Here is a 10000-nt window from a genome sequence, read left to right on the forward strand (position 1 = left end):
GCGGCAGGAGGTAGACGTGCTCCCCGCGGCCGGGCGGGCACTTAGCGCGCGGAGGCTGGAACCGCGGGGTAGACGTGGTCCCCGGGACGAGGGCCGCCTGGTATCGCCCGCCCGGCCCCCAACCCCCCCCCCCCGCGGCGGCGTAAATGAAGAGAGGCAGTCGGCATGAAACCTTCTTTTATTAAGTGTTGTTTTCATCGAGCGTCTTTCATTAAAGGTTGTGTTCTGAAGCAGTCTTTTCTTCAACAGCGCTGTTCTCCGGGGAGAAGGTCTGCCGGCATCTCTAGAAATCTCCCCCCGCCCCTGACCGCCTCCCCCCCCGCCCCCGTTGCCGGTTTGCGCGGCGCCCCCCCTCCCGACGTTGCCTCTTGCCGCTACCCCCGCCCCCCCCCCGCTGCCGGTTTGCGCGGAGCCCCCCCTCCCGACGTTGCCTCTTGCCGCTACCCCCCGCCCCCCCCCCGCTGCCGGTTTGCGCGGAGCTCCCCCTTCCCGCCGTTGCCTCTTGCCGCTACCCCCCGCCCCCCCCCGCTGCCGGTTTGCGCGGAGCCCCCCCTTCCCGCCGTTGCCTCTTGCCGCTACCCCCCGCCCCCCCCCGCTGCCGGTTTGCGCGGAGCCCCCCCTTCCCGCCGTTGCCTCTTGCCGCTACCCCCCGCCCCCCCCCCGCTGCCGGTTTGCGCGGAGCCCCCCCTTCCCGCCGTTGCCTCTTGCCGTTACCCCCCGCCCCCCCCCCGCTGCCGGTTTGCGCGGAGCGCCCCCGCCTGCCGTTGCCTCTCGCCGCGGCCACCACCGCCCCCTCCACACCCCCGGGCCCCCGTTACCGGTTTGCGCGGAGCCCCCCCTCCCGACGTTGCCTCTTGCCGCTGCTGCCACCCCCAGCTCCCCACACCCCCCGGCTCCCGTTAGCGGTTTGCGCGGAGCCCCCCCTTCCCGCCGTTGCCTCTTGCCGCTACCCCCGCCCCCCCCCCCCGCTGCCGGTTTGCGCGGAGCCCCCCCGCCTGCCGTTGCCTCTTGCCGCGGCCGCCACCGCCCCCCCCCACACCCCCCGGCCCCCGTTACCGGTTTGCGCGGAGCCCCCCCTCCCGACGTTGCCTCTTGCCGCTGCTGCCACCCCCAGCTCCCCACACCCCCCGGCTCCCGTTAGCGGTTTGCGCGGAGCCCCCCCTTCCCCCCTTCGCGGGCTGCCGCTTCCCTCCCGGGCTGCCCGGCTGCTCTCTAACCCCTGCGACCGAGGCGGCGCTGTTAGGGCGGCCGTGCCGGTGCCCCTTGCCGCAGCTAGCCTCTCGCCGCTGCCCCTCCCGTCCGTCGTCCCCCGTCCCCAAAAACTTGCTGCTCTCCACGCTGGAGCCTGCACGGGGGAGGTTGCGCTCCGCTCCTCCGGCCCTAAAGCCGCCCTCGCCCGCCCCCCCGGCTTGCCGCTTGGCTGGGCTGCCCGCCCGCCCGCTAATCCCCCCAACGCCCCCACCCCAAAAACACCCCAGCCCTACCGCATGCCGCTCCCCCTCTCCCCGCTCTCGCTGACCGCTGCCACCCCCCCCCCACCCCTCCCCCCCGAAACAAACCCCCCAGCCCTACCGCATGCCGCTCCCCCTCTCTCCCTAGCCTGCCCCCCCCGCCGTCGCTTGCTGCTGCCGCCGCCGCCGCCGCCGCCGCCGCCGCCGCCGCCGGGACCCGCCTCGGTCTGGTGGCGCGCGCTCGGAGATCCCCGGCTACCCGTCCGTCCGTCCCTCCCTCCCTCCCGCCCCGCCCCGGGGGAGGGCCCGGGGCAGCGCGGGCAGGCGGGGAGCAAAAAAAGGCGCGGGCGCCAAAAAACGTCGGGGTCCCGGGGTGGCGGAGGGGGGCGGCGGCGGGGGCGGCGGCGGGTACACGGCGCCGGGTCCAGGGCGCCGGGTCCAGCCCGTCCCGGGGCGGGGACAGGTGGTGTCGTCCGTCCCCGCCCCCGTAACCTGCTCTGAAGCATCCGCTTCCCGCCGCGGTTCGCCCTCCACCCCCCCCGCCGCACACGCAGCTGCCGCTTCCCGCCGCCTCTGCCCCCCGCCCCGGGATCAACCACTCGCCGGGTCCAGCCGGTCCCGGTCCCGGGAACCTGCTCCCGGGGCCAGCCGGAGCCACGCCCCCTCCTCTGACGCTTCCAGCTGCCGCCTCCCCTCCCACCCCCCAAACTCACACTGGCCCTCGCCGGCCCGCCCACCCGCCTACCTGCTTGCCCGCCGCCGCTGGGTGGCGTGCCGGACACTCTCGCACACAGGTACACAGACAGGGACACAGGGACACAGGCACTCAGGCACACAGGGACACAGGGACACAGGGACACAAGGACACAGGGACACAGGCACTCAGGCACTCAGGCACTCAGGGACACAGGGACACAGGGACACAGGGACACAGGCACTCAGGCACACAGGGACACAGGGACACAGGGACACAGGGACACAGGCACTCAGGCACTCAGGCACTCAGGGACACAGGGACACAGGGACACAGGCACTCAGGCACACAGGGACACAGGTGGCGGGCCGGAGGCCGCTCTCCACTGTGTGGCAGGGGTCCAAGAGCCACCCCAGCCCAACCCAGAGGGTCTTTTGCACCTCTCTAGAGGCCACCCAGAGACCCCAGGCCGCAGCAGAAGCCTCCCCCGCACGCTCTGCAGGCTTCCGACCCACCCCAGGCCGCAGCAGAAGCCTCTCCCGCACGCTCTGCAGGCTTCCGACCCACCCCAGGCCGCACCAGAAGCCTCTCCCGCACGCTCTGCAGGCTTCTCAGCCACCCCAGGCCGCAGCAGAAGCCTCTCCCGCACGCCTGCAGGCTTCTCAGCCACCCCAGGCCGCAGCAGAAGCCTCTCCCGCACGCTCTTCAGGCTTCTCAGCCACCCCAGGCCGCACCAGAAGCCTCCCCCGCACGCTCTGCAGGCTTCTCAGCCACCCCAGGCCGCACCAGAAGCCTCTCCCGCACGCTCTTCAGGCTTCTCAGCCACCCCAGGCCGCACCAGAAGCCTCCCCCGCACGCTCTTCAGGCTTCTCAGCCACCCCAGGCCGCACCAGAAGCCTCCCCCGCACGCTCTGCAGGCTTCCCACCCACCCCAGGCCGCAGCAGAAGCCTCTCCCGCACGCTCTGCAGGCTTCCGACCCACCCCAGGCCGCACCAGAAGCCTCCCCCCGCACGCTCTGCAGGCTTCCGTCCCACCCCAGGCCGCACCAGAAGCCTCCCCCCGCATGCTCTGCAGGCTTCCGTCCCACCCCAGGCCGCACCAGAAGCCTCCCCCGCACGCTCTGCAGGCTTCTCAGCCACCCCAGGCCGCACCAGAAGCCTCCCCCGCACGCTCTGCAGGCTTCTCAGCCACCCCAGGCCGCACCAGAAGCCTCCCCCGCACGCTCTGCAGGCTTCTCAGCCACCCCAGGCCGCAGCAGAAGCCTCCCCCGCACGCTCTGCAGGCTTCTCAGCCACCCCAGGCCGCAGCAGAAGCCTCCCCCGCACGCTCTGCAGGCTTCTCAGCCACCCCAGGCCGCAGCAGAAGCCTCCCCCGCACGCTCTGCAGGCTTCTCAGCCACCCCAGGCCCCAACAGAAGCCTCTCCCGCACGCTCTGCAGGCTTCCGACCCACCCCAGGCCGCACCAGAAGCCTCCCCCGCACGCTCTGCAGGCTTCCGTCCCACCCCAGGCCGCACCAGAAGCCTCCCCCGCACGCTCTGCAGGCTTCTCAGCCACCCCAGGCCGCACCAGAAGCCTCCCCCGCACGCTCTGCAGGCTTCTCAGCCACCCCAGGCCGCAGCAGAAGCCTCCCCCGCACGCTCTGCAGGCTTCTCAGCCACCCCAGGCCGCAGCAGAAGCCTCCCCCGCACGCTCTGCAGGCTTCTCAGCCACCCCAGGCCCCAACAGAAGCCTCTCCCGCACGCTCTGCAGGCTTCCGACCCACCCCAGGCCGCAGCAGAAGCCTCTCCCGCACGCTCTGCAGGCTTCCGACCCACCCCAGGCCGCACCAGAAGCCTCCCCCGCACGCTCTGCAGGCTTCCGTCCCACCCCAGGCCGCACCAGAAGCCTCCCCCGCACGCTCTGCAGGCTTCTCAGCCACCCCAGGCCGCAGCAGAAGCCTCCCCTGCACGCTCTGCAGGCTTCTCAGCCACCCCAGGCCGCAGCAGAAGCCTCCCCCGCACGCTCTGCAGGCTTCTCAGCCACCCCAGGCCGCAGCAGAAGCCTCCCCCGCACGCTCTGCAGGCTTCTCAGCCACCCCAGGCCCCAACAGAAGCCTCTCCCGCACGCTCTGCAGGCTTCTCAGCCACCCCAGGCCGCACCAGAAGCCTCCCCCGCACGCTCTGCAGGCTTCCGTCCCACCCCAGGCCGCACCAGAAGCCTCCCCCGCACGCTCTGCAGGCTCCCTTGTCTGCTTTGGAAGGCCTCCCATCCACTCCAGACCTGCCTGGAGGCCTCCCTCGACTGCTCCCGGGGCCCTCGAAGCCACCCTAGGCCTTTCTGGAGGACCTGCTCGACCGCTCGGGCGGCTTCTGACGCACCCTCGGCCATCCGGCGCCCAGCAGCTCCCAGGGCCAGGCACCGGCCTCCCCCTCCGGCCGCCCCTGGGGCCGGGGGTGGCTCGGACTCGGCGCCCCCAACGTGTCGTCCCGTCCCCCCCCCGCCCCGCACCGCCGAACATTCGCTGCAGCCGAGGGCTTGCCGCTCGACGCCTACCCCACCCGCCCAGCCCCCCGCTGCGGCCCGGCGCTGCCCCGGCCGCTGCGCCCCGCCTCTCATCGCTCCCCCCACCCGGCAACCGGCCGCCGGGCACGGCAAGTCCCAGGGCAGGGAACAGGTGCTGCCGGGACCCCGTGCTGGCTGCCGGCTTCCCGGGGCTGCCCCGGGCACGGACAGGTCGCCCCCCCCGCCCCGGCGAATGTTCACCGAACCGGCTGCCGGCTGCCTTCGAGCACCCCCCGCCCCCCGCCACTATCGTCCCCCCCGCCCCCCCTCCGCCTCCGCTGCCGCTTCTCCCCGCACCGCCTCCACTGCCTCCCCCCGCCGCCGGCGAACGAGTCGCCGGATCCGTAGGGTGCCGGGAGCCCGAACGGCGAGCGGCTCCGGCTGCTGCCGGGACCGGGGGGATTCGAGCCGGTCCGGCCGCGGCCGGGACCCCGTGCCGGAAGCCGGCATCCCGGGACGGCCCCGGGACGGCCCCGGTCGCCGGCCGGGTGACGTTCAGCGAAGCGGCTGCCGCCAGTCTTTGGGCCTCCCCCGTGCCGGGGCCGCGGGGATTCGAGCCGGTCCGGCCGCGGCCGGGATCCCGGGCCGGACGATGGCTTCCCGGGCCGGTCCCGGTCGCCTCCCGGGTGACGTTCACCGAAGCGGCTGCCGGCTGTCTTCGAGCCCCCCCCCCCCCTCCGCCTCCGCTGCCGCTTCTCCCCGCACCCCCTCCACTGCCTCCCCCCGCCGCCGGCGAACGAGTCGCCGGATCTGTAGGGTGCCGGGAGCCCGAACGGCGAGCGGCTCCGGCTGCTGCCGGGACCGCGGGGATTCGAGCCGCTCCGGCCGCGGCCGGGACCCCGTGCCGGAAGCCGGCATCCCCGGACGGCCCCGGGACGGCCCCGGTCGCCGGCCGGGTGACGTTCACCGAAGCGGCTGCCGGCTGTCTTCGAGCCCCCCCCCCCCCTCCGCCTCCGCTGCCGCTTCTCCCCGCACCCCCTCCACTGCCTCCCCCCGCCGCCGGCGAACGAGTCGCCGGATCTGTAGGGTGCCGGGAGCCCGAACGGCGAGCGGCTCCGGCTGCTGCCGGGACCGCGGGGATTCGAGCCGCTCCGGCCGCGGCCGGGACCCCGTGCCGGAAGCCGGCATCCCCGGACGGCCCCGGGACGGCCCCGGTCGCCGGCCGGGTGACGTTCACCGAAGCGGCTGCCGGCTGTCTTCGAGCCCCCCCCCCTCCGCCTCCGCTGCCGCTTCTGCCCGCACCCCCTCCACTGCCTCCCCCCGCCGCCGGCGAACGAGTCGGCGGATCCGTAGGGTGCCGGGAGCCCGAACGGCGAGCGGCTCCGGCTGCTGCCGGGACCGCGGGGATTCGAGCCGGTCCGGCCGCGGCCGGGACCCCGTGCCGGAAGCCGGCATCCCGGGACGGCCCCGGGACGGCCCCGGTCGCCGGCCGGGTGACGTTCAGCGAAGCGGCTGCCGCCAGTCTTTGGGCCTCCCCCGTGCCGGGGCCGCGGGGCTTCGAGCCGGTCCGGCCGCGGCCGGGATCCGGGGCCGGACGATGGCTTCCCGGGCCGGTCCCGGTCGCCTCCCGGGTGACGTTCACCGAAGCGGCTGCCGGCTGTCTTCGAGCCCCCCCCCCCCCTCCGCCTCCGCGGCCCGCTTCTGCCCGCACCCCCTCCACTGCCTCCCCCCGCCGCCCGCGAACGAGTCGCCGGATCTGTAGGGTGCCGGGAGCCCGAACGGCGAGCGGCTCCGGCTGCTGCCGGGACCGCGGGGATTCGAGCCGGTCCGGCCGCGGCCGGGACCCCGTGCCGGAAGCCGGCATCCCCGGACGGCCCCCGGGACGGCCCCGGTCGCCGGCCGGGTGACGTTCACCGAAGCGGCTGCCGGCTGTCTTCGAGCCCCCCCCCCCCTCCGCCTCCGCTGCCGCTTCTCCCCGCACCCCCTCCACTGCCTCCCCCCGCCGCCGGCGAACGAGTCGGCGGATCCATACCGTCCCGAGAGCCCGAGGCGGCGGCACCCAGTGCGGGTCCGGCCGAGGCCGGGACCCCGTGCCTGTCGCAGGCTTCCCGGGACGGCCCCGGAACGGCCGCGGTCGCCGGCCGGGTGACGTTCTCCGAAGCGGCTGCCGGCTGTCTTCGAGCCCCCCCCCCCCCTCCGCCTCCGCTGCCGCTTCTGCCCGCACCTCCTTCACTGCCTCCCCCCGCCGCCGGCGAACGAGTCGCCGGATCCGTAGGGTGCCGGGAGCCCGAACGGCGAGCGGCTCCGGCTGCTGCCGGGACCGCGGGGATTCGAGCCGCTCCGGCCGCGGCCGGGACCCCGTGCCGGATGCCGGCATCCCGGGACGGCCCCGGGACGGCCCCGGTCGCCGGCCGGGTGACGTTCAGCGAAGCGGCTGCCGCCAGTCTTTGGGCCTCCCCCGTGCCGGGGCCGCGGGGCTTCGAGTCGGTCCGGCCGCGGCTGGGACCCCCGTGCCTGTCGCAGGCTTCCCGGGACGGCCCCGGAACGGCCGCGGTCGCCGGCCGGGTGACGTTCACCGAGGCGACTGCCGGCTGTCTTCGAGCCCCCCCCCCCCCTGCCGGAGCCGCGGGGATACGAGCCGGTCCGGCCGCGGCCGGGACCCCGTGCCGGAAGCCGGCATCCCGGGACGGCCCCGGGACGGCCCCGATCGCCTCCTGGGTGACGTTCACCGAAGCGGCTGCCGGCTGTCTTCGAGCCCCCCCCCCCTCCGCCTCCGCTGCCGCTTCTCCCCGCACCCCCTCCACTGCCTCCCCCCGCCGCCCGCGAACGAGTCGCCGGATCTGTAGGGGGCCGGGAGCCCGAGGCGGCGAGCGGCTCCGGCTGCTGCCGGGACCGCGAGGCTTCGAGCCGGTCCGGCCGCGGCCGGGATCTCGTGCCGAACGTCGTCTTCCCGGGACGGTCCCGGGAGGGCCCCAGTCTCCTCCCGGGTGACGTTCACCGAAGCGGCTGCCGGCTGTCTTCGAGCCCCCACCCCTGCCGTGGCCGCGGGGATTCGCCCCGGTCCGGCAGCTGACGGTTCCCTGTGTCGGACGCCGGCTTCCCGGGACTGCCCCGGGACAGCCCCGGTCGCCTCCCGGGTGACGTTCACCGAAGCTGCTGCCGCCTGTCTTTGTCCCCCCCCCCCCCGTGCTCTCCCTCAGGCGGGAGGTAGACGTGCTCTCCCTCGGCGAGTAGACGTGCTCTCCCTCGGCGAGTAGACGTGCTCTCCCTCGGCGAGTAGACGTGCTCTCCCTCGGCGAGTAGACGTGCTCTCCCTCGGCGAGTAGACGTGCTCTCCCTGGGCGAGTAGACGTGCTCTCCCTGGGCGAGTAGACGTGCTCTCCCTGGGCGAGTAGACGTGCTCTCCCTCGGCGAGTAGACGTGCTCTCCCTGGGCGAGTAGACGTGCTCTCCCTGGGCGAGTAGACGTGCTCTCCCTGGGCGAGTAGACGTGCTCTCCCTGGGCGAGTAGACGTGCTCTCCCTGGGCGAGTAGACGTGCTCTCCCTGGGCGAGTAGACGTGCTCTCCCTGGGCGAGTAGACGTGCTCTCCCTGGGCGAGTAGACGTGCTCTCCCTGGGCGAGTAGACGTGCTCTCCCTGGGCGAGTAGACGTGCTCTCCCTCGGCGAGTAGACGTGCTCTCCGCGGAGATCGCGCTTGTCGCCAAGGGGTCGCTGTTGCGCTCTGCCTCCGCCTACGTCATCGTACAAGCCGGCGTGATTTCTGCGACCTGCCGCTGGGCGGAGGTCGGCTGGTTGTGCGCTCGCGGAGCTGACGGCCCTCCAGTTCCGTATATGAGGGAACAAGCGACGCCGAGCACTCCCAGGGCAGCGCTGCCGAGCGGCTGCTCCAAGCCACCCGCCAGGCGGCTGGGCAGGGGTCCGTCTGGCTTCTCGGTGGCTTTCGCCCGGGTCAGAGAGGGGACCCGCGGGGCCGAACAAAGGCGCGGCGGTTTGGAGCGGCCGCTGGCGCACCCTCAGCGGTGTTGGATGGGTTTCGCTCGTCCGTGAGCCGGAGCCCAGCCCGGGCTCGGCAACGAAAGCGGGGAAAAGAAAAAAAGTTGACGAGTGGCTGGCGCCGGCCACTGCCGAAGTGTGGAACCCCCGAAGCGAAGTTTGCCCGGTGGGGCACGGGGGCAGAGAAAGCCGGGGAGATGTGGTGCCGGCGTCGGTCCCACCAAGAATGGAAAGCAAGCCCGTCCAGGCACGGCGAGAGAGAGCCCGGTAAGGGGCAGAGAGAGTTCCCAGCACTGGACCCTCTTCACGGGGGTTCCCCCCCATGGCCAAAGCCGCAGCCCGCGGGGGCACGGCATCTAAGGGAAAAGCCAGCGGCGGTGACTGGCCACTCGTACGCTATGGAGCCCGGCATGGGGGGAGGAGGGCAAGCCGGTGCCCCAGCACGGCTTCCTCCTGGCTCCAGAGGGGCGCCCCGTGATGGAGATGTAACTCGGTGCAGCTTGAGGGAAAATGCAAGCCCACATTTCGGGGAGGCAGAGGTGCCCTGTGAGCCGGTGCGGCCCGGTGCAGCTTGCCCCCCCCCATCTCTGGAGGGCGCCCCGTTTGCTCCTCCGGCGTGTTGCCCGCACGCCGAGCCCCGTGCCTGCTGGCTGCTCCCGAGGGCGGTGGCGGGTGCGCGTGGCTGTGTCTGTCCCAGAAGAGCGAGGCCGTGGGGCCTCCGCTGGCTTCCTTTCCTTCTGTCCTTGTTGATCGATGAGGCCTTTCGGGTCGCGTCGGAAAGGGCCCCCGGCCGGCAGGGCAAGGGCGGTCTTCCTTTCCACTTCGCTTCCCGTCGCGTGTGAGGTGTCGTCCTCGTTCCCCCAGCCCCGAGCGGCTCGAGCGGGGGGGAGCCGTGGCGTTAGCGGCCCGGCGCGTGCCTTGCCGCATCCTCCCCTTTCCACCTCCCCCCCGGCGCTGGGGCAGGGTTCGGGGACCGGTCTACCGCAACCGGCTTTGTGACTGCTGCGTGGCCCCGTGAGTTTTCAGGTGTCCTAAAACGCGTGAGGCGCCGGTGTCGTCCTCGGTTCCGGGTACCCGCGGGTGCCGGCCGCGAGCAGCTGCGTGTGGCGGGGGTTGGCCGAGCCGAGAGCGAGGCGGCGGCGTCGCGAAAGTTAAAAGGGGCTAAAAGCGGCGCCGCGCGTGAGGCCTCACCTGCCCGGGTGGGGTCCCCGAGGGTTCCTCCCTAAATGAAACCTCTAGCCTGAGAAGGGCGGCTTTGTGGCCCGTACCCCCGCCCGCTGCCGAGCGAGCCGCCCCGGCTCTAAGGTCCTGGCGTGCCGGGGGCGCGCCCCGCTTCCGCGGGTCGCTGTCTCCTCTAGCACGTCCCGGTGCTCCCGTG

The sequence above is a fragment of the Melanerpes formicivorus genome, unplaced genomic scaffold (genome assembly GCF_026170545.1).
Source record: "Melanerpes formicivorus ecotype bairdi unplaced genomic scaffold, bMelFor1.0.p_v2 SCAF_2834, whole genome shotgun sequence".
NCBI lineage: Eukaryota > Metazoa > Chordata > Aves > Piciformes > Picidae > Melanerpes > Melanerpes formicivorus.